Consider the following 25,675-nt stretch of genomic DNA (forward strand, 5'->3'; position numbering starts at 1 on the left):
TATTCTTAATTACTGCAACTGCAGAGAAACCTGTCTCACACAAGTATGATGTCGCAAACGGTAATAAAACTCTTAACGCTGCAGTGCTGATGGAACGATATTCTTGATAAACTAAGCTCCAAAATTCAAGTAGCTTATCCTTATTATATTGCAGCTTAAGGCTGGAGTCACAGGACATTTCTATTAACTTGTTCTAACCTTGTTCTATCGGTATTACAGTGGAAGATGCTCTGAAGAACTAGCGTCATTGATCCCTTCGGCACCGGTGCGTAGTCGGGATACTCGCCAAACGCGCGCCCAACATTTGTACACAGTTGACACTTGTCACATGAGAACGGGTCGCTTCTACGATTCGTTCTTAAGTTCAACAGCTCGGCTGTGGAACGAACTGCCGGCCTCTGTGTTTCCTCCCTCCTACAACATGGGACTCTTCAAGACCCATGTTCACTCCTTCCTCTCCACAAAAAGACCCTCCACACAGCATCCCCAAAGATGACATAGGCCCTGAGGGAAATTATTTTCTTCAGGGCCTCCTGTGTGGAGTAAATATAAAAAAAAAAAAAAAAAAAAATTAACTGTTCTTCTTCTGCTGTCGAAAGTGTTGATGGTGAGGTCGACTGGAAAGGGTTTCTAACCCAGTCATATTGCTCCAGATTTTCGGGAAAATATTTTTCAAAATGTTCGCTCAAAGATGACAAGTGCTGTGTAAATATTATTTTTAAAGAAGGATCGAGAATCTCTGTCGATTTTTCTTGTAGAATGCCTTGTAAAGCAGGGAAACATTCGGAACTTACTTGATCTTCTTCTAATTTTCTTTTCCATAAGAGCAATTTCTTCTGAAACCCAGTGATTTTATCTGCCAGTTGTAATATGTGAGTATTATTTCCCTGCAACGACTTATTGAGATCATCAAGTGTGCGTGTGGAAGACGCTATAAAGATTGCCTCACGACGCCCCTGGGATGATCCCGCGGCGCCCCGGGGCGTCGCGACTCACAGTTAGGGAAGCCCTGTTCTAGCCCATTTAGCACGCGCTCTATCTCTCTTGCACTTGTCGGAAGTTGTATATCGCCATACCATTTTATCGAAATGAAAATAACATAATGATGACGAAACGTAGTTCTGTAGTTTCAAATTAAAGCAAAGAATGGTTTGAGTTTTTGGTCACGAAACACGCCCAAATCGCATTTTTTTGTTATTCTTTATCTTACGGGCTACCCCAAGGAGGAAATAAGTATTAAATGTCTGCTGGTAATATATTACATTACTTAAATAAACAATTAATATCAATAAAAAATAGAAAGAAAATTGTTTGAAAAGCCTGCCAAGTGTGCTTTACTGAATAAACTTATAAGTTCATCAAAACTTTTTCTCTACATCATTATAAATAACCAACTAAAAGGATTCCTTTGAAAAGTTTTTCTTCAAACTACAAAGTTAGTGGAAAACTTTACCCATAAGTATTATAAATATGGTGTCGAAGATGTAATTTTTTACAGAATTATGAAAGAGATATACGTAAATTCTATTTTGATGGTCGTTAAATAGCTTGAGATAGCAGTTTTAACCAAATTAAGTAATGTTTCATTTCTATAATGTGGAAAATAAATTCAGTGTTCAGTTCGGCAGATACGAGTATTTGGGGATAATTTTTTTGTTGACACTATATTGTTTATTTATTCCATAAATAATTTATGCCGAAGTTAAAAAATAAAGTTTATTCTTTGGTAACATCAAGCACAATACTGAAATATACATTTATTTTTATTTAATTAAAATCAAATTTAATAATATAATTATTAAGTTCTGCAAGTATTTTTTGTTTATTGTTATTGTTACAGCTATTTCGGCATTCAAGACCATTTCAAACAATGGTTTTAAAATGAAAAATTATCATTTTTGAAAATGGCCTTGAAAGCCAAAAGAGTTGTAACAATAACAAAAACCAAAAAATACTTTCAGAACTTAATAATTGTATTATTAAATTTGATTTTAATTAAATTAAAAAAATAATAAATCGAGTTCTACAAACTAAACACAAAAACAATAAAAAAAAATTAAAAATGAAATATTCATCCTCCTGGATCCCTTTCCAGAAAATATATTGCTGTTTTTGCTGATAAACTTAATTTTTCCATTTTTTTTATATAAAAAGAAAACGCAGAAACAAACAGTAATTAATAAGACAATTTAATAAAACTATATCTGGTGTTTAAAATGTACAAGTTATTAGCTAAGTGCACAACCATTTTATTTTACAGGGCACTGCCTAGCACCTAGCGGTCAGTAGTAAAGCTAGGGCCTATTGTTAAAACAGGTGTTTTAATTACCATTGGCTTCTATGACAGTATTTGTTTGGATAATTAGATTGTCAATGTGTGTTATTTTGATTAGGTTATAAAAAGCCTCGCAGAGTGGATTTTTTCACTTCTTCTCTCCTAAAAATAGTAACAGGCAGGAATTATGGTCAACTGACCACCTGTAAAAGTGTTTTGCCCGGGTCGGGAATAAATTTAAACTCGTAACATTAAATAAAGTACAAATGCAGTTTTGTGCAACCAAAACCATGCGTCTGTTATTCTGAAGACTCCATCAAGCCCCAAACTATTCTCAAACATCTGGATTATTCGCCAACACTATTTCTCACTGCTTAACTTTAGCAACAGATAAATAAACAATTAAAAATATTTTTTTACATATGAATTTTAAAGGAGAAAAAAAAACCAAAAATAATGTATTTAGTATAAAAGAATAAAAGAATTTGAACACTGTCTAAAAAATATATTAAAATAATTTTTTTAAATAGAAAAATAAAAGAAAGTGAAAAATGTATAAAAATAAAATCTTTTAAATAATTTTTGGAAAATTAAAAAAAAAATCATTAGGTGAAAAAAAATATTAACTGAATATATAATAATGATGTTTAAGTTTTATACGTTAATATTTTTTCTGTTTAATATTAACCGCTTCACTGCACACATACCTATACTCTGAAAAAGAGCGTTTTTAGTAGTATAGTTTGATTCAATATTTTTTGCAGTTTCAATAACACTTTTTATAAGTGCTGTATATACATATGCGAACCTTAGCGCGAGCAGAGCCACGAGTTATGGTAAAGAAACGAAGCAAACGCAAGCGGCGTTAGTTTTTGACCCATTTGGCTTTAGTCGCCTATTGAGGAAATATTTTTCCATAACCTTTAGGTCTGAATTGAGGATATCTTCTGCTGCTTTAAGGGCCTTCCTTACTAGCGATCTCAATCGTTGTATGAAGAATCATGAATTGTCAGATTCAAACGACAATCTAAGTTATTAATCGTCAAAATATCGATAATGTAGCCACGCTAGGCTATCATAAATACATTTTTCTGTCGAGATATATGTTTTTACTAACAATTTATTTTCGTTAAATACTATATAATGAACATAGAAGAATTCTCCTACTCATTCGGCTCTATGAGGTGGCCGTGAATGCACGCTTTCTACGGTCCGTCGTGTCAATATTTTTTCAAAGTTCGAAATTCCGCGTAATTATTACACTTCCATGAGACGTTTCAACAATATTCCACTCTATGCGTTGCGCGTAGGGACTATAATAGTGTGTCGCCTTTTTTTATGTTTCATCTGTGCGTTTCCGTCGAAGCTGTGTAGTGTCAAATAGTATTATTAAGAATCAATTTATTGTTAACATTTTTTTGGGTTTCTAGGTAATAAACAATTTAATATTATTAAGAATTAATATATTGTTAACATTTTTTCGGGTTTCTAGGTAATAAACAATTTCATATTATTAAAAATTAATTTATTGTTAACTTTTTTTCGGGTTTCTAATAAATATAGTAATAAACAATTTGATGTTTTTAAAATATAAAAGTATATAAAATATTCCAGCACTTACAATAAAATAAAAGAAGCACATCGTATAAAAATGTTTCAGTCGAAAAGATCGAATGCCGAAATCACTTACTTCGAAATTATTGCAAAAAACTTAAATCACTGTTAGAAGTATCCCTTAGCATTGAGGAAGATTGTGTCAAGCCGTATTTTACGCCTGAGAACGGCTGTACGTTGTGCAATAACGTACCGGAAGACTTTGAATTAGGAAAAATAAAACAGTTTTATTTGGATATATTGAATGGTCCAAAACATGTATTTGGAGACCACTCACTATGCAAGGAACGGGCATACTTTTGCAAACGGGATACTGGCGACACTAATTACGTACCCAATATGACTTCGAGCTTGATAATGTCAAGAAACGCTTTTACAATTTTTGCATGCTACCCGAATTAATTGATCCTCGACACAATCGCTGCATGCCTATTAGAAATCCTGAGTATTTAGAAAAGTGCATAATAGCGAAAAGAAACAAAGTAAAATTGGTTTCAGCTAAAACCAAAACATGTAAAAAGGAATTGTTTCGAAGAAATCAATAACATTTTATTTCATTGAAGTGTCTTCAGAAGAAATTTCATTTATATTCCCAATGTATGTAGTCCACATTTTTAGAAATAGGGAAAAGGAGGGTTGGAAAGTTCTTGGCTATTCAGATCTAGTCACTAAACAACTAAAGAAACAAACTACCTTAAAAAATTGAAAATTAATAGTATTATTACTTCAATAGAAGAGAGTCCAAATATAATTACTAATCATATAAATTACTTCTTCAGTGACATTGGTCCAAGCTTCGCTAGTAATTTGTGCAGTGCTAATAAAACTATTGAGATGTGTCTGGTGAATGATTTTAAATCTGAACTTCACGTTACAGGGGACAATTTTTATTTTAAACCAACTAGCATTTCTGAAGTCACAAATGTGATAAATGATTTAAAAATGTCTTTCTCGTGCGGTATTGATTCTTTAAGTGTTATGGTGTATAAAATGCATGTATCCGAATTAGCTTGTCTCATATCTCACCTTGTAAATACAGGAGTTTTCCAATAAGAGGTGTAATTTTGATATTTAATCGTAAAATATCAATGGTTTCGTTGCTTGTGTGGCACGTAGCGCCGTCTTGTTGAAAGTAAACGTTGTCCAGATTAATACCATCCGATTCCGGCCATAAAACATCATTAATTTTTTTTCAGTAGCGCAGTCCATTCACTGTTGTCCATTCTGTTGCTCCAGCCTCATTTTCAAAAAAGTAAGGTCCAATGACTCCGCCGGACCATAAACCGCACCAAACAGTCACACGTTGAGTGTAAAGAGGCTTTTTAACAATAACTCTTGGGTTTTTCGAGCCTCAGATGCGACGATTTTGCGTGTTGACGAAGCCACCGAGGTGGAAATGGGCCTCATCACTCAAAATGATTTGCATTTGATTCACTCAAGTGAATTTTAATAAGTTCAATGCGTTGTTGAAGCGTGTATCGTTCCATTTTATTAATGGCGTTGTTTCTACTTGTCAAATGTCAAAAAATGACAGCTTCAAAAGTAACATCTACCGAAATAGCGGGCTATTCAAAATAACACCTCTTATTGGAAAACACTGTATTAGCTTCGAGAGTGGGATGTTCCCTTCTCATTGTAAGAAAGCTAAAGTAATTCCCCTTTTTAAATATGGAGATCGTCTAGATGTTAATAATTACAGACCTATATTCTTACTCAATACTCTTTCAAAAGTAATAGAGAGATTAGCTATGTCGAGATTGGTATCATTCTTAGTAACATATAATATACTCTCTAGCAATCAGTTTGGTTTCAGAGAGAATACAGGAACAAGTGATGTAGTGTTGAGGGTATTGTCCAAAGTCAAAGTCAAACATGAATACAATGTCCTGAAGGAGCTTGCAGAACTAGAAAGCATTACCATAGAAAAGTGTGGTCTTTTCATACATGAAGAGTATCCGTATATGGGTGCGACACCAGATGGAATTTCTTCTGAATACACCATGATTGAAATTAAATGTCCTTTCGCAGCACGCAGCATGCTCATATAAGAAGCAGTAAAATCCAAAAAAATTATGTTAGCAAAAATGGAGAAATTCTGGTAAATACATCTCACGATTGGTTTTACCAGGTTCAGGGCCAATTACATGTAACAAAAAAAGCTATTTGTATGTTTGTTGTATGGACTGAACTCGGATGACGAATTTCGGCAGACTAATATGGTTGAACAGCTGAATCGCTTTTACAATTTTTGCATGCTACCCGAATTAATTGATCCTGGACATAATCGCTGCATGCCTATTATAAATCCTGAGTAATTCAAAGTGCATAATACCGAAAAGAAGTAAAGTAAAATTGGTTTCAGTTAAAACCAAAACATGTAAGAATTTTTAAGAAGATCAATAACATTTTCATTGAAGTGTCCTGAAAAGAAATTTCATTTATATTCCTTATGTATGTGGTCTACATTTTTAGAGATAGGGAAGATGGGGGGTTGGAAAGTTCCAGGCTATTCAGATCTAGTCACTAAACATATCTACGCCGTTCTCAAGCAACTTTCAATCCTGAATTATGGTCTCTCACCAGGGTGATACTGAACGTATCTTCCACTTTTGAACGAGGTACAGATTCATTATATGTAACTATATAAAATTTATTTTAATTCTATAATATGACATACTTATATAAATTAAATTAAATTTGTTTTGTCCTCGCCGGCTTTTGAACCCGTGACCTCAAATTAAACTATACAATTTAGTATTAACAGTGCCCCGCCGCACTGTGAAACCAGGCTGGAACAAAGGGAAGCCTTTTGTAACTCTTTATAATTGTATTTATCAAAAAAAAATCCAAATAAAAAGTTATATTAAATGTTGTTACTGAGAACCTCCTCTATGAATCAAGCTATTGTAATATTGCATTACATTCTAAAATATATTTTAACATAATTTTCATAATCACAATATCTTTAATTAATAATAATTTGTTTTGCTCTGTGCGTGTCTTGTATTGAATGGAACGCACCGGCCAGCTGCCAGGTGCAGCGAGTTAGATATTCGAATTCGCGCTAGAAACATTTAGTAGCGAGGGCCGTTAAGGGTTTTGGCTTGAGCTGTGACCGCGGTGTCATCTGCGTAAGCAAATTTTTTGCCTTGAGTGTGAGGGAGGTCTTGGGTGTAGATGTTAAAAAGTGATGAGGCCAGCACTGAACCCTGGGCAAGGCCATTATTAAGGGGTATTTTTATGCTTTTTCGCCCTCCTACAAAAACCCTGAAGGTACGGCCAGTTAGCAGTTGTTTAATGAAGCGTACTGTATTGAGCAAATTTTAACTGGTACCCACTACTCACTAAAGTACCCCTATTGAAAATAACATAGTCTCACTGGCTCCAGACGGTTAGGGAGAATTTTTTTTACTTAAATGCACTTTATACTTTAAAGAAATAGGAATCTACGTGTTATTTAAATATGTATTGGTGTATAATATTCTAAGTGTCATGAAGATTTGATTATTCAATCTTGAGATAAAAGTGCTTCTATCAGTTTAAGTTTTTGTTTGTGACTGGCTGCTTTCTGCATAACTAGGTTCAATGATCCATTGTTCGCCGCATGCACTTCGCGCGAAAATGTCAAACCAACGGATCGCCTAGCTGAAGTCTCTTGTGACTCTGGTCACGTGTTATTTATCATGCAGGACACTTCCAAGTGGCGGTGACCATTTGATATTTTCATGCCGCGCCGCGTTGCGTTTGAATTCACTTTGCCACGCAAAACGCAGAGTAAGACACTCAAAGCAGTTTAAAATAAATAAGAAAAATGACTGTTATGGCCAGGCTTTATAAAATAAGCAGAATACTGTCGTGCCAATAAAAACGAGTGAGCATGAGAATATAGAGAAAAAATGCAGATTGATTTTAACTTACGTGTAAAACAAAAATGACATATTTATACGGTTATTGCATGAAAAAATACACACTTTCTACGTTACACTTTATAATCGTTCAACTTTTTTCCGATTCATTTTATAATCGTTCAACCTTTTACTATCCTTTTTTGTGATTCATTTTATAATCATTCAACCTTTTATCTGATTCATTTTAAGATCGTTCAAACTTTTACCATCCTTTTATTTGATTCTCCTAATAAATACCGATAATCCGATTGAGCGTGTCATTGTCATTTAACAAAATAATCAAAATATTATTTGTCGGATCGTGTAAATAGTACCAACAAAGACGGGCTTTATACCCAAAGAAAGTATAACTGACAAATTATTCTCACCTCATGAGAATAGCCTAAACGTATAATAAAAATATGCACTAACCTGTTTAGATTCCATTCCTGCAATTGTAAGTTTTCGTCTATCCCATGCAATCACAGGCGGTTAGTCAATTTGTGAGTAAAAGAAAATTATTCAAACTTGGAAATGCCAAATTTCTAACAACAAAAAGTGATTTATTGTTTTGGTGTTTAATTCGTAGAACTCCATTTAATTTTTTTAAATAAATTTAAAATAAATCAAATTTAATAATGTTATAATAATTATTAAGTTCTGCAATTATTTACAATATCTTTTAAAATAGCGAAAGAAATTAAAAAATGTGGTCTAAATATTGCTTTTAAAACTAATAATAATAAAGGAACTAACCTCAAAAACCCTAAAAGTAAAATCCCTAAACTTAAAAATTGCGGCATTTATGAATTAAAATGCAACCATATAGACTGTGATGCCGTTTATATTGGATAAACTGGGAAAGCCTTTTCAACTAGATTCAAAGAACATATGCGTTGCTATAAAAATAATAAAATTGATTCAAAATTCGCAGCTCATCTCTTGGAGAAAAACCACGTCCGGCTTGACAACAACGAGCCTAAACCTTTACACACGGAAAGAAAGAGTTTTAGTTTAAATTTACTAGAACAATTAGAGATAAATAAAAGAACTAATGATCCAAACATAACCCAAATTAATAATCAAACAAAAATGATCAATTGTCCCCTGCTTAATATTTTCAAAAAACCCAAAAAATATAATTCCTTAACATAATCACCCACGTACTAACAATTAAGAAAACCCTTAGGTCATTAATTTTAACAGGTGTATAAACACTGATGGATTTCCAAATATTTTGGTTATTCCAATTCTTAATGAATCATTTTTGAACACTATAGAAATTTAAATGGGTGGGGATAAATAAAACCATATAAATAAGTCGTCGCCTTGGTGACATATCCACAGTTTGATAATGGCCTCGAAAGCCGAAACAGTTTTCACATTAAAAACTGTAAAAATAACAGAAATACTTGCAGAACTTAATAACTTGCAGAAATAATTATTATAACATTATTAAATTTTATTTATTTTAAATTTATTTAAAAAAAAAAAACAATAAGTGACAGTAGACACCGAAAAAGCACAATCTTTGACGTTATTATTTAAATATTATAAAATTATATGCTAACGAAAAAAAAGTCACGGATTCTCTGCATTTTTGACAAATCGGTTCCAATTTTAAAAATGGCAATTAATTACAATTTATCAGATAACCATTATCTTTGCCATGGGTCACCCCTAGAGGTTCGCTACATTTGTAATTAATTATCATTTTCAAAATTGCAATTAATTACAATTTATTGTATAACCATTATCTCTGCCATGAGTCACCCCTAGTGGTTCGCTACATTTGTAATTAATTGCCATTTTTAAATTGCAAATAATTACAATTTATTGGATTACTCGTAATTAAGTACTCATATTCACTCAACAATGAACCTGTCATCTCTAAAACGGAATGTAAAGACTTCGGCGTTTACCTTGATAGCAAACTTATATTTAATAAGCACATTGACTCAATCGTTAATAGGTAATATAAAATGCTTGGTTTCGTGCTACGTGTAAGTAAAATATTCAGTAATCCGCGTACAATTGTTATGTTATATTTCGCATTAGTCAGAAGTACACTGGAATATGCATCGCCTATTTGGAATCCGCAATATAAACTTTACATAGATAGTATAGAACGAATCCAAAATAAATTTATAAAATATATTACCCACAGATTCAACAATAATTTTGAGTGTACATTTGAAACTTTGCAGCGAAGACGAGCAGTAGCTGACTCAATATTTATACACAGAATTTTAAACAATGAGATTGACTGTACTGAACTTTTGTCCCTTATTAACTTTAACATACCTTTGAGACGTACACGACATACAGTGCTAGTAAACATACGACATAGTCGAATTTAATGTTTCAAAGACCCAATCCTGTCTGATTACGTCTAAAAGGGATCCAAATGATAATCTAGTCTCCTTCAACGGAAGCAATCTTCCGAACAGGCCTTCCATTGATATGCTTGGTGTAACTATAAGTGACCAGCTCAGGTACGGGGGCTCCATCGAAGCTAGAGTAAAGTTGGCCTCTCAGAAGCTGGGCGTACTGTACAGGGCCCGCAGATACTTTAATAGTACACAACTGCTCACCCTGTACAAATCGCAAGTGCGCTCTACTGTCGAATTTGGCAGCCATCTCTGGTCTGGAGCCCCAAAATACCTGAAAAAAACCCTTGACTCTGTGCAGAAACGGGCGGTCCGTTTGATAGATTCCCCAATCTTAACAAACGGACTGCAATCTTTAGAGCACAGGCGTCAGGTAGGTATGCTGTCCTTGTTCTATCGGTATTACAATGGAAGATGCTCTGAGGAACTAGCGTCATTGATCCCTTCGGCACCGGTGCGTAGTCGGGATACACGCCAAACGCGCGCCCAACATTTGTACACAGTTGACACTTGTCACATGAGAACGGGTCGCTTCTATGATTCGTTCTTAAGTTCAACAGCTCGGCTGTGGAACGAACTGCCGGCCTCTGTGTTTCCTCCCTCCTACAACATGGGACTCTTCAAGACCCATGTTCACTCCTTCCTCTCCACAAAAAGACCCTCCACACAGCATCCCCAAAGATGACATAGGCCCTGAGGGAAATTATTTTCTTCAGGGCCTCCTGTGTGGAGTAAATATAAAAAAAAAAAAAAAAAAAATTCTACACGCTAAATTATAAAACAAATGCAGCATCTAATTCGACAATTAACCGAGCTCTTCATACTCTAAATAATATTTGTCTTAACTCTAACATTGACATTTTTTCGGATTCACTGCCCAAATTCAAACGTGGCATCATGTCAATAATTTAAAGAATTCAATGCGCATACATACAGACACACATACACACAAACACTCACACATACATTACACACGTCACACACACACCTATAAACTATACAAGTCACCTGGTAATTAAGGAATAAACATACCACTTAGCAGACATTACAAGGAAACATATCATAGGTACACAACATGAAGTATCTTATTCCTGTATATTGTTTCATCTCTGTAAATCATGTACCTACTGTTTGTTTCAATAATATAAAATAAAAAAAATAAAATAAAATAACCATTATCTCTGCCATGGGTCACCCCTAGTGGTTCGCTACATTTCTAATAAATGCATGTTTTTAAAATTGCAATTAATTACAATTTAAAAATGGCAATTAATTACAATTTATTGGATAACCATTATCTCTGCCATGAGTCACACCTAGTGGTTCGCTACATTTATAGTTAATTGCCATTTTTAAAATTGCAATTAATTACAATTTAAAAAATGGCAATTAATTACAATGTATTGGATAACCAATATCTCTGCCATGAGTCACCCCTACTGGTTCGCTACATTTGTAATTAATTGCCGTTTTTAAAATTGCAATTGATTACAATTTAAAAAATGGCAATTGTGGAGTTAATGTAAAAATTATATTATAGGCATTTACTTTATCGCTTGTCTGAATTCTCGTACACTTTTACATTTGAAAATGATGGCATTTAAATCCAAAGCAAGAGTTCGTTGAACCGGAGTTACATACACAATCACAACCCAAATTTGTGTTAGTAATTATCTAAACTGATTGTCATTCTGAATATAACATCAGATGGCGGTCGTAATCGGAGGCATTTTCATACAGTGACCGCCCATTATAATAATCACAGTTGGTCTGAAGTTTGTCAGCGCACTAGAATTTGGTGCGCCATTATTTTGAACGGCATTTAGCATTACACAAGTTTTTAATTCCACTCGAATACTGGAACAACAGCAGCGAGTACAAACTTTGGCCTAGTCCTTTCAAATGCAGAGTGCAAAAATAATAATGATTGTGGATTGCACGGTAAAAGCTTGCAAGACGGGAAAACTAATGGGCAGTAAAGCAAACCAAAGATGGTCGATATTATTACTGACGCAGTTTTGACTGTCAGATGGGATCATGTTGAATAAAATATAGGTGACACGACTAATGGGACAGATGACAGCTAGATCTGAAGCATCAATTAAGACAGTATATCTATGGAAACTAGAGATGGCGCGAACAGATATTAATATTTCACTAACACCTTCAAGAGAACGAAATCTGCCAAACGTTTGAAAGCAGCACAGAAAAGGTTCACACGCATTCATTTAATAATATATTAAGAGAATATTAGAATACGTTCCACACCATTTGAATTGTTATTATTTTAGAGAAAACTGAATTTTCGCAAGCCGTAAAAATATTGAAATTAAAAGTTTAGAAGTTGTAAGTTTTATGCTCACATATTATAGGAACGAAATATTATTATACAATCGATAAATTCGGGGTGCAGCAGAATTTGTCCCGAATTTCAACCTGCAAAGCATAGATTGCGCTGATGATTGCCAACCTCCGATAGGAAAAGGCTATAAAAGAACCAAAAAAAAAAATGGTTTACGAACCATATTCGAAAATTTTATTTTTACGGCTTAACGTATTTCGTAAATAATTCAATACCTACATGTCGAAAGACCACCATTCAGAATCAAAGCGCACCTTGAAATGCTAGGTTTCAGCATTTTTAAGACCAGATCTGAACAGCCAGGTAGGTAAAGTACCTTAATTATTTATGTTGTACTTTGATATAAATATATCAAATTACAAAATTTTTATATAACAGTGAATTGATATATATATATAAACATATCAATTCTATATATATATATAATAAAATATGTATACATATCAATTAATAAATATATATATATATACATATAATTTATATATATATATTTTTTTATTTTTTTTAATATTTGGTATATAAATTACAAACAATACAAAACAAAATGAACCTTTGTCTCTGCAACTGGGAAAGATTCCCGTTTCAGGACAGCCAAATTGTGTATTTAGTACATAATATTCTTACAATGGAATGGCGATGCTGACAAAACAAATTTTGAGAACATTTTTGATTGCATTCGAAGTGACAGGATGGTTTTTTTTATCCTTGAAAGAATCGCAAAGATGTAATTTATTATCAGAGTCAATTTGGATAACATTATTAAAAGATTCGCAAATTTAAATTTGAATAATAACAACAATGAAGATCAAGTATTAGGAACAAAAATAACCATATTAAAACTGGAAATAAAAACTGACTTTAAATCCTTATCTATCTTAAGTATAAAATAGCCTTTTGGAAGATAAAAATTAAAATTTAACATAATATCATCAACGCTATTATATATTTTTTTCTTTAAGTACTTAATAAGTAGTTCATATTAGATATGAGAGTTTGTGTTAGCATGAGTTCGCTCACGTCTCTCATCATGTCCAGAAGCCAATTGCTAACCCATTTTCGCAACGCGCTAGCACTTTTCAATTTCCATGCTTCGGGAATGAGGTTGAACACTTTAGGCCCTAAGTAGGAGTATTGTCTTTGTGCATGTGATGTGTTTGTAGTGGGTGGAACTACTGGATTCCTCCTTGCATGACGAGTGTTGTGGAGATGATCAATGGATGAATAGTAGTGTCGATGTTTTTGTGTATGTAAAATAATTTTTCTTATATACAGTTGCCGCACATCAAGAACTCGTACCTCTTCAAATAATAGATCACTGGGATACCTAAATGGTTTCTTAAGAATGACCCTTACAAGTGATTTTTGTGCTTTTTCTAGAGGGTCAAAGGGTTTTGGAACATCCTCCAAATCCCAAGGATGCACATTCCAGCAATGAGTTACACAAGGCATGGTACATTTGTTTAAAATATTTTACGCAAAGAATATTTCTAACAGACATGAATAGATGAGTTAGTTTTCTGATCTTTGTGGAAGTTTCGTCTATATGATTGCCCCATCTCAGAAATTTGTCTATAATGACTCTTAGGTATTTGATGCTATCGACACATTCTAAGATAATACAATTACAAGTGGTACGGTCGTTACAGTGGTGTATAATTATGTTGTGTATTTTTTTTGGTTTTCCTGCTTGTGTTGCACTGAAACGGATGAATTTGGTTTTATGTAGGTTGAAAGTGAGAAGATTGTTGTCTAACCATTGTGTGCCCTTGTTTAAACCTACCTCTGCTTTACTGTGAACAAAATTCCAGCTTTTGCCTTCAAATAATAATTCTGTGTCGTCAGCTTAGGTGATAATGTGGTCGGCAATGGAACTGTTACATAGATCATTTATATACATAAATGATCTATGTAACAGTTCCCTTGCCCTTGAAAAAAAGTGGTCCTAGTGTACTTCCTTGGGGTACACCGAATTTAATATTAACAGGGTCGCTTATAGTGTCGTTGATAAGCACTCTTTGGCTCCTGTTTTCTAAATAGCTACACAACCATTTGAAGAACTGACCTTGTATACCAATACGCTGTAGTTTATTCAACAGAATTTTATGAGAAATAGTAACGAATGCTTTTGCTAGATCTTGGAAGAGCTCAATACATTTTGTTCCTCTGTCGATATTATTAGCGATAATTTTAGTCAAGTTGGCTTTGGCATTTTCAGTGCCAAAAACCAAATTGATTATTGGAAAGGATGTTATTGTTTTCTACATATAGGCTGAGTCGAATCTTAACAATTTTCTCAATAATTTTAGATACAGAGTTGATCAAAGAAACCGGTCGATAGTTGTTAATCTGTGATTTGTCCCCATTTTTGTTCAGTAGAATTACAATAGATTGTTTTAAATGATTGGGGAATTTTCCGGGGTTAGAACTTAGATTACAAACGAACGTTATCGGAAACGTTATGGCGGGTTTAATAATTTTTAACAACTTAGAAGAGACCTTATCAGGACCGCACGCATAGGATGACTTAAGCTCGTCAATAATTTTCATCACTTCTTGTGATGTACTTCGAATATAATCAATTTTATGACCGAAATTACAGACAGTTATCTTAGCTAGATCGGTTTCAGTTGCGTTGATTTTATCGAGAATATTTTTTGCCAGTGAGGTACCCACTGACGTGAAATAATTATTTGCAAAATTCACCATCTTTTTTTGGTAGTGTTATCAATGTACAGTGATGTAATTTCAGAAGATTTATTAATTTTGGTTTTAGTTATATTACGAAATTCCTCCCATAAATTTTTTGTTGTATGGTTATTTTCGTAAATAATTTTTTTTAAGTAGTTTTCGTAAATAAATATACACAATTCTTGAACTCCTTTGTACAGCAGTACTCTCCCCGACAACTTGTATTGTACCTTCTTGAATCGTTCATACTCAGTTTATTTTTTATTTTTATTTATTTAGAAAAAAAAGTAAATATTCACAAGAGATAAAAATATATTACACTTCATATCACTTTTTTTTGTTTACTCAATTTGTAGAGAAATATTCTCGGGTCAAACTGGGGAGCTAGTCTATGTGCTTATATATATAGATAATAATATGTATAGTTACAAAAATGGAAAAAAAATATTTTCAAAAATACTACAAGATATTGTAAAATAAGAAAATTACAAATAATTATAGAAACAGAATATCAACAAAAATAAACGAAAAATCAACAAAAATATAAGCAACAGAATGTATCTGAAAATCATCGATAAAATTAAGTCAATCTTCTCTGTAAAAATACAACGAAAGTTTTTTTTTTAATTTAAAATAATTTTTTCTCACTTTTTATTGTATCCGGTAAATCGTTAAATAACTTTAGGCCTATATAGATGGTATTGTGCAGCTGTCGTATTGCATCTAGGTACATACATGTTCCCAGATGTTCTAGGTCTTATACTTCGTGTTGAGGACCTTTCAGAATCTTTAAATTATTATTAATTATTATAGAATCGTTATATGCACACTTATTTTTGTACCCCTGAACAACTTACCCATAGCAATGTATACATGTAAAATTCGTCAAGTCGTAAAAAACATACTCATAATTTTATCTGTCTCCACCCATTCTCTCCTGTCTACCCAACACAATACAACATATCTACCCCAATAATTGGAGATGCCATATCCTCACAGGCTCCAAGCAGTTGAAAAAACGTTGTTGGTGAGCAAATCTGAATGGCCAAATACTTTCCAATTGTTTCTTTTGCGCAGTATTTACAAAGACAGAAAAGTAAATATATACGTCAACCTTCTAGGCGTTCTTTATTTACTTACAATAATGTTTCCAAAGCTGAAAATTTCTATTTCTTACACATCCGACACTTTGTTGAGTTTAAAGTGAAGAAATCGTCATATCAAAAGCTCAAACTAAAAAAATCCGCAAGGATTTGTATCGACTCATAAAGCCTTCTCCTAAGTGATTTTATTGTGCTTTGGGTAAGGAAAATCACAAGAGACTAGGAATTATTAAGGCACTACCATTGACGTGCTACTGAAAATTAATGATTACAAACATTATCAATATTTCAAATTTGTTTGGATTTATGGATTACCTACTACAGGCCAGCTCACGAGGAATACGTTGATTTTTAAATTTATTGTTATCAAGTTTAATTTGTAGAACTCCATTTTAATTTTATTTTTTTTATGTATTCAATAGATCGATCTAGAAATAATATAAATGTATCGTCTGTAAGTGGGCTACCCACATTTTGATAATGCCTTCAGAGGGCGAAACAGCTGTCTCGCGTAATAATAATTACACAGCAGAACTTGTTTAAAAATAAAGTGTTTTTGTAAATCTTATAACAATATTATTGAATATATAAAAAAAAAATATATGATTTTTAAATACAGATATTTAAATTTTACTTTTCAGTAATTTATAAATGCATATCTTGCAAAAGGAAATTAACCGACCTCCCGATATCCGATCGAGCTGAAACTCGGCAGATAGACTCGTTGTTGATGACAATGCATTCTATTAACTATTATTATTTTAGTTGCAATCACGTTACAATCGCGTAGACATTAATCTGATATCGGATGATATTACAGCAGTTAAAAAACAAAATATTTGTGATTTAGCTCACCTGCTGGCGTTGTTGACGCATTTCCTGGAGAGGAAGGTTCAATCCTCTGTCAAACCATATTGCTAACGTTGTTGACTCATTCCCTGGAGAGGCAGGTTCGATCCTCAGTCAAACCATTTATTTTTAATTTTTTTATATTAACTTCACACAGGAGGCCCTGAAGAAAATAATTTCCCTCAGGGCCTATGTCATCTTTGGGAATGCTGTGTGGAGGGTCTTTTTGTGGAGAGGAAGGAGTGAACATGGGTCTTGAAGAGTCCCATGTTGTAGGAAGGAGGAAACACAGAGGCCGGCAGTTCGTTCCACAGCCGAGCTGTTAAAACTTAAGAACAAATCGTAGAAACGACCCGTTCTCATGTGACAAATGTCAACCGTGTACAAATGTTGGGCGGGCGTTTGGCGTGTATCCCGACTACGCACCGGTGCCAAAGGGATCAATGACGCTAGTTCCTCAGAGCATCTTCCATTGTAATACCGATAGAACAAGGACAGCATACCTACCTGACGCCTGTGCTCTAAAGATTGCAGTCCGTTTATTAAGATTGGGGAATCTATCAAACGGACCGCCCGTTTTTGCACAGAGTCAAGGGTTTTTTTCAGGTATTTAGGGGCTCCGGACCAGAGATAGCTGCCAAATTCGACAGTAGGGCGCACTTGCGATTTGTACAGGGTCAGCAGTTGTGTACTATTAAAGTATCTGCGGGCCCTGTACAGTACGCCCAGCTTCTGAGAGGCCAGCTTTGCTAGCTTTGTTGACTCATTCCCTGGAGAGGCAGGTTCGATCCTCAGTCAAACCATTTTGCTAGCGTTGTTGACTCATTTCCTGGAGAGGCAGGTTCGATCCTCAGTCAAACCATTTTGCTAGCGTTGTTGACTCATTCCCTGGAGAGGCAGGTTCGATCCTCAGTTTTAAAAGTTCACAGCAGCTTAAGAGCCAGAGGAGGAAGGTTCAATTGTCAGTGAAACAAAAAAAAACTTTGAAATTTTTTACTAGCCGGCCCAAGAAATAGCGCAACTAGGCCGAAAATTGAAAATAGATGTGCTATCGTAAAAAAATATATATTTAAGTTTTTCACTTGTAGCAAACACTTTGTGAGCATACATAATAATTATAATAATCAAAATAAAATAACTTTGTTTGAATACCACTTTATTGTATATATTTATAACCAACCGGTTTCAGTTCAACCCGAATAAGAACATATTAAATTAATTACAGAGGTGTATGAGTACTTATAATTAAGCTGGAAGAGGCATTCTGGCATCTATAAACTTAAATGTAATGATTGCGAAGCATTTTACATTGGTAAACCTGCAAGAAATGTTCAAACGCGGGTTTAAACATAGGTTTTTCGGAATTTGCAACACATTTAATAGATAAAGATCACTCATTTGATAAGCTTCCAGGTATAGATGTATTACATAGAAACGGGATAGGTCTACGCCTCAACAATTTAGAAGCATTTGAGATAAAAAAAAATCCCTTAAAGTCAATAAAATCAATTTATTAAATATAAAAATTAGATTTATCAAACAGCCCCATTTTAAATATATTTCCATTCCCTGTACCTATGTTTACCCCCTCTCTCTTACCTAAGTATTCCACCCCCACCAAAGTTGATGTTCTCTCTCCCTCTTCCAGCTTAACTATAATTTCCCATACACCTCTGTAATTAATTTAATATGTTTTTATTAACCCTGGTGAAGGTTCGGGTTGAACTGAAACCGGTTGGTTATTAATATACACAATCAAGTGGTATTCAAACAAAGTTATTTTATTTTATTTATTATAATATATTTAAGTGTTGATTTTTTGTTTATTTTTTACCACAATTTCTACCCCAAGTGGTCCAAAGACTGTAATGCCGCTTAATGACTCGGTAAGTTCTTAACGGTTTTAAAATTTAGCCCTGATTTGATTGTTTTACCCAGATTCTATGTAACATAAAATATTATTTGCGTAATATATTGTTTTGTCGAATATAACTTTTTAGTAAAATTGATAATTGCTGTTGCCTATTTGTCGAAAGTCTTCAGAATTTTAAGCTCACATACTCGCTTTTTAGTAAAATGTTAATTCTTCACACTACTACCAATTGTTGGAATAGCACGTAAAAATGAACCAAAAACCATTTGCCTATAATAGCATACACTTTACCCTTAAAGGGCCAGTAGGTATATACATGAGGGACACGAACATTTTTTTCATTACCGAATTCAAAAAACTACTCACCTTTATGGTACGATATCGGTTTATTATAACGCTACTGTCAAAAATGCTTTTAATATTAAAATTTTAAATATGACGTCAGAGGCATGGTTCAGGCAAATAAAAAAAATAATCGATTGAAATGTATGGCGTGTCCGTGTGCCAGATCTAAGGTAAACTTTACCATTCGAGTTAATTTGATCAAAATAATAGAGCAGATTAAAAACAATTTCCTCGACAAAAAAAGTCGAAAGGTCTGAAAATTAAATTGTTTTGTTTTATTCGTAAAAACTTTATAACGCTCCATTTATTGATTCAATCACATAAAATGAGTTATAGTGTGCCTATCCTTGTAATGTGTTTTTATATGACTATTTAAGTTTTAAAAAACAATTGATTAAGAATGACAAGTCTCCAAACTTCTCAAAAGGGTTGCACCGGTGTACTTGAGTTGCTTTTATGTAAGGTAATTCTTCAAATTGTGTATTAGTTGTTTATGATGGTGTCAGCCTATTAAGTGCCTTATTTACAGAAAGACGTACTAAAAAAACAGGTGACGATATCAGTTTCTTTTTATGTTATGTTCACTGGATCAGGTACTCGTCCACAATTTTAAGAAAAGTTATGGAGTGATTCGAACCTGCGTTTGACGCTAATTGTGCCCAGAATGGGACTGGGTAGCGCGGAGCAGGTATGAGACCGGTAATAACATACCCACAGAGCACTTGTACTTGTTTGTCACCGGCCAAAGTGCTAACGCCTTCCTCACATTCGCTTTGTTCTGTGGTTTGTTGACTCACCTGAAATTTTTATTTATTTTCTTGCACAGATGTTTGAAACACAAAGAAAGATTTTTCCATACCAAATCACAATTTATACTAATGTAATGCAATTGGATGGGTGTTTGTTGAAGGTATGAATTCAAAAAGTGTTGTGAGTATCCTTATTTATTGATTTTCTGTCAACTTCTAAATAGATAAAAGAAACAAAAAGGTCTACCAAGCCAAGCGATAAAATGCAAGATGGTTCAAAAGGGTGACCGTCAATGTATTACGATGTTTTAGCCTTTCATCAAATGCACTTGGTCTATGAATCCGCACATCCATTTGTTTGCGTGTAAGTTTGGCAATGTTGGCAATAATTTCAGGATATTCCCGGATTGCATCGGTGACCAATTACTAGCGTAATTTACGCATCGATAGAGTAAACACGTCAGCCTATAATTTGACTTGCCGTTCCAGATTTGGTGGACGCTCAGAGATAATATTATCTTATGGAATAGACCATTATAGAACTTAATTTTATGGAATTAATGAAAATGATTAGTTTAGCATAGTAAAGTTGAAGATTAACAGTTACTTAAATTTACTAAAATCAATTAATCAATTGTTTTGAGTTTAATTCGTAGAACTCCATTTCATGAAAAAAAAAATATGTATAAAATTTAAAAACGTTATTATTGTTCTGCATATTTTAATCTTTTTTAATATAACGACAGCTGTTTTGGCGTTTTTCATTTTCAAACTCTGGTTAGGCCACGTTGATTTTTGTATTGTGTCTAAAATGATTTATTACCAGTTAAACCGACATAATGATTTTGGAAAACATCAGATCTATGTATATATAAGTGGTAGACGTGCTATCGATAATTGCCTTAGGGAAGTCGGTATCTACTGGTAAAAAATATAATTGCGCGGGGTACCGATCACGATACCTATAAATATGTATATATATCGATTGGCGCAGCTTTTTGGATTGAAATTAATGTGTGTAGATAAAGGTACTATGCTTAGTATGGTCCCATTAGCTCTGTTGGTAGAGCATTGTCCCGGAAAGACAAGGGTCCTGGGTTCGAGTCCTAGATGTGACCGTATCCTTTTTTGATTTTTCTGTTTCATATTTTCGTTTAGAAATCGCTAATATTGTCTTCAATAATTAAATATTACAATTTGAGGTTTTACTCAATAAAGTTATTCCGAAAAATAAATATTCATTCTAGACTTGCAGAGAAGTCAATAGATGTCGCACATTAAAAATAAAAAAAATAAGATAGGTTTATCTAAAAAGACGCTGTCTAGATTGCATTTAGTTCGGGTTGAATCTTGCGATCATACATAAAGATAGTTGCCAGTAAAAAATGTGCGGTGAAAAAATGAAGACAATGTTGGTAGTTCTTATTCGAAGTATGATACAGTTAAAAGTGACCGAGGGGGATAGGGTCCCATTAGCTCAGTTGGTAGAGCGGTGTCCCGGAAAGACAAGGGTCCTGGGTTCGAGTCCTAGATGTGACCGTATCCTTTTCTGATTTTTCTGTTTCAGATTTTCGTTTAGAAATCGCTCATATTGTCTTCAATAATTAAATATTACAATTTGAGGTTTTACTCAATAAAGTTATTCCGAAAAATAAATTAATGTATTTTATTCAGAAATTCATCGAGGGAACAAGAAGGAATATCTCAAGAGACACATACAGTTGTTGGTATTTAAAAAAACCACGACAAACGGGAATTGCGAAGATGATGAAGAGACTCCAATTATTCGTTAATGTCCTGATGGGACAGTGGCATCATAAGTTTCCGATATCTGAGAAAAAGCATTGTGGAACCAGGAGACTAAAATATTTTCCACGAGAACGATATTGTTAACATTGTTAACGTAAGTAATGAGTTTCGAATAAAATACCTGAATATTAATTCTGTGGTAGAAATTTTCCGAAGACAATGAAACTCATAACTTATCGGGAAACCTACAATATGTTAAGGTATAAACTAAATTAATGTTAATTAATTTAGCCATTATATCTAACTTATATGAATACATAACAGAGAAATTTAATCGGATATCTCTATCATTAAATTCCTTAAATGTGAAATATCGCCAACCCTTGAAATTAGATTAACAATAGCAGTAATCATATAATGCCGCTTAGAACCATTCTCATGATAATGAAAATAATACTTTCTTCGTTATTTCAGTTGGTCTGCAAATGTGGAATAATATCCCTGGGGTTCGAAAATTGCCAAAAAGGATATCAACTATATGCACAGGTCTTGTAATATCTAGTGTTTATAAACGAGAACTGGTATCCATATTTGGAAATGTCGCAGGCTTTTCCAGTGTAAAGGTTAAGGTTTGAAGGAGAAATTGTATTGTTTGGGAGATTTCAAATAATATAGGTCAACAAATTTCCGCAAAACGTTATAAAGTAGACATTTTAAAATGTCTTTAATTGCATAAATTTAAAAAAAAATGAGAGGAGACAGTGATTGGTATAAAGATACGAGTGTACCGGTATGTAAAGATACGCACGTGGCAGAATTCGATTTATAATAATAATATTATTTAAACATTTTATGCTACCTTTAAATCTGCGAGCCGAACTGCGAACTGAACCTCAACTTATGGGAAAGAAACGAAGCCACCGCAGATGGCGCGAAACGCCGCTTACAGTTAATTTTTTCCTTTCCCGTAATTCGTGATACGGTTCGCGTTTCGATTTCGTTTCGAATCGCAAATATATACGTACCCTAACAAATGAAACAATCTGAGGTTTAAAATTGGTAGGAGATCCTGAATTTGGTAAAAAGAATAAAAAAACACACAATATTTTAAAAACATGAGCCTATTACACAATATGTAGCTATTATCCCTGAACCAGAGTAATAACTTACTAGCAGTTAAAAACCCGCTCCGCGGGTTTTTTGCTGCTAGGCCCTGCGGGCGGCACTTGGTTGCGCTTAGCCCAGTTTAAGTGATCCTAACAACAGTTACATTTAATAGGTAGATATTAGGTCATTCACAGAGAGAGGGTGAGTATATATTGTTAAGAGATTATTACAATATAGCGCCCCTCAGGTAATATCTCACAAAAGCAGCGCTATACAATTTGTCCAATAAATAAATAAATAAAATGCTTACATTTAATTGGGAACATATGCATTGATATACAACGGAAATAGATAAAATAATGAAATCTTATAAAACTTTATTTCATTAAAACACAAATAACTTTGTTTACATCACTTTATTATTTATAAACTCTACATGTTTCATGAACGAAGTTCACATCATCAGGAGTAAGTATACTCCGAAGTCAAAAATTAAAAATAGATTACAATTGGAAAGAAGAAGTGGAAGGAGGGGGGAGGGGTAAGAATGTGCGGGGTTTATCAGAATTAAGAATTACAATATCGTTAGACGGGAAAGACCAGTTGAGTGGGATAGTATTAAAAAGAGAGTTTATTAAAAAAAAAATCTTGCAAGTTATATCTGCTTTTATATTGACATGTTTTCTAATTTCTAAAAAAAAAATATTTATTTGCGATGCTTTATATCCTGTGTGAAGTATTTTAGCATAGAATTTCGCCTGCAGACCCCCTATTCGGGATTTACCCGAAACATACGATTTTAATTCGACCAATCAGAGGGCCTAGATTGTCCAGACGCTAGCGTAATAATACTATCAGATTCCTCCAGATAAAATTATTGCTTAATCTGAAGATGCCCGAAGCAGGGTTAAACAAGTACGATCAAAGAAATATTGGGATAACAATTTATAGTAATAGTTCGAATTTAAATTTTAGTGCAAAAGGACAAAATAAGATGAAAGAATAAAATATTTTAATAATATTTCAATTCTTGCCATAGATTATTTATTTTAACATGGCTAATGGTTTTATACTGATTAATTTTTAGGGTATTTTGAGTCTTGCGCTACAGCCTTCTGTAGTGAACAGTATTACAGTTGTCCATTAATAATAATAATAATAATAATAATTGGATAATTTGTAGAGCGCCGTTTTTGTGAAAAATCACCTCAAGGGCGCTGTACAATTTATTTCCTAGGATCTACATTTGTTATTTAGAAAAGATACCAAAACATACTTACCTGGCAAGTCACTTCCAACAAACACACTTATATTAAAAAGTTTATGCTTATAAAAGATAGAACTGCACGCAGAGGACACTATATCAAAAAACACTGGTCGTCGCATGATCTTAAGTCTGCTATAGTTTTTATTTTAATTTAAATGTATTTTAACTGTCTTAAAAGCCTACAAATTGTTAGTTGTTATCATTTTTATTTGTTTGTTATTAATTATTATTTTTATTTATTTTATTTTATTTTTAGTATTTTTTACATTTTGTTAATTAAAATTTAAATTTAAATTACCGTCAACTGTGAATGTGGAGGTTTCTGAAATTATGGATACGACTGTCTGAAAAGATGCGTTTTAAGTTTAGACCTAAATTCTGTCGAGTCTGCGATCATTCTCAAATCATGTGGCAGTCCATTCCAGGCTTTAGGTCCTGACACGGCAAAAGCACGCTCACCGAACTTAGTGTCTGGTGTGCGCTTTGATTCCTTCAACCTTCCGATAGCTGATGACGTTGCTGACCTAAGGGTTGACTGTCGGGAATTGGAATCTTCTGGAATACACAATTCTGATAAATAAGCCGGAGCCATTCCGTTAAGTGACTTAAATACCATCCAGCATACCTTGAACTGGATTCTTTCAGGACATTTGAGCCAGTGCAGATTTTTGAGATGCTCTGAAATGTGGGAGTATTTAGATACTCCGGTGATAAGCCTTGCCGCGGCGTTGAAAACGGATTGTAATTTGTTGATTTGACATTTAGGGAGATTTGCATATATTCCGTTGCAATAGTCTAGACGTGAAACAACATAGGAATTGACTAGCAATTTAGTCGCCTCTGTTGGCAGGTTTCTCCGCACTGCTTTAATTTGCCTTAATTGAAAGAACCCCGTGCTTACAGTTCTGTTCACCTGAGTTTTAAGGGAAAAATTAGCGTCCAGATTGACAATCAGTAATTTGATACACGTTTTTGGAGTGATGTCACTTCCGGAAATGGTTATTGGGGAGTTTTCAATGTTATGCTGACGTCTGCTTGTAGCAGTCCACAGAAACTCAGTCTTTGTGGGATTCAGTTTCAATCTATTTGAGGTCATCCAGCAAGTAATTGCTTCTATACACTCAGTTATACGAATTTTTAGACTGTTTATTTCTTCTGGTAAGCAGTAAAAATAAACTTGCTGGTCATCAGCGTAGCAGTGAGATAGAAGGCCGAATGATTCTATTATTTTAGCGACATCATTTGTGAAGTGGATGAAGAGTAGTGGGCCCAGAACGGACCCTTGGGGTACTCCAGATGAAAGGGTTGCATAATTTGATTGGTTTTTTCCTACTTTTACGGCTTGTAAACGGTTGGCCAGGTACGATGTCAGCCAGGTCTTAACATTACAGTTTAAACCAAATGATTCATCTAATCG

The sequence above is a fragment of the Hesperophylax consimilis genome, chromosome 2 (genome assembly GCF_061612785.1).
Source record: "Hesperophylax consimilis isolate HC1 chromosome 2, BYU_Hcon_1.0, whole genome shotgun sequence".
Taxonomy (NCBI): Eukaryota; Metazoa; Arthropoda; class Insecta; order Trichoptera; family Limnephilidae; genus Hesperophylax; species Hesperophylax consimilis.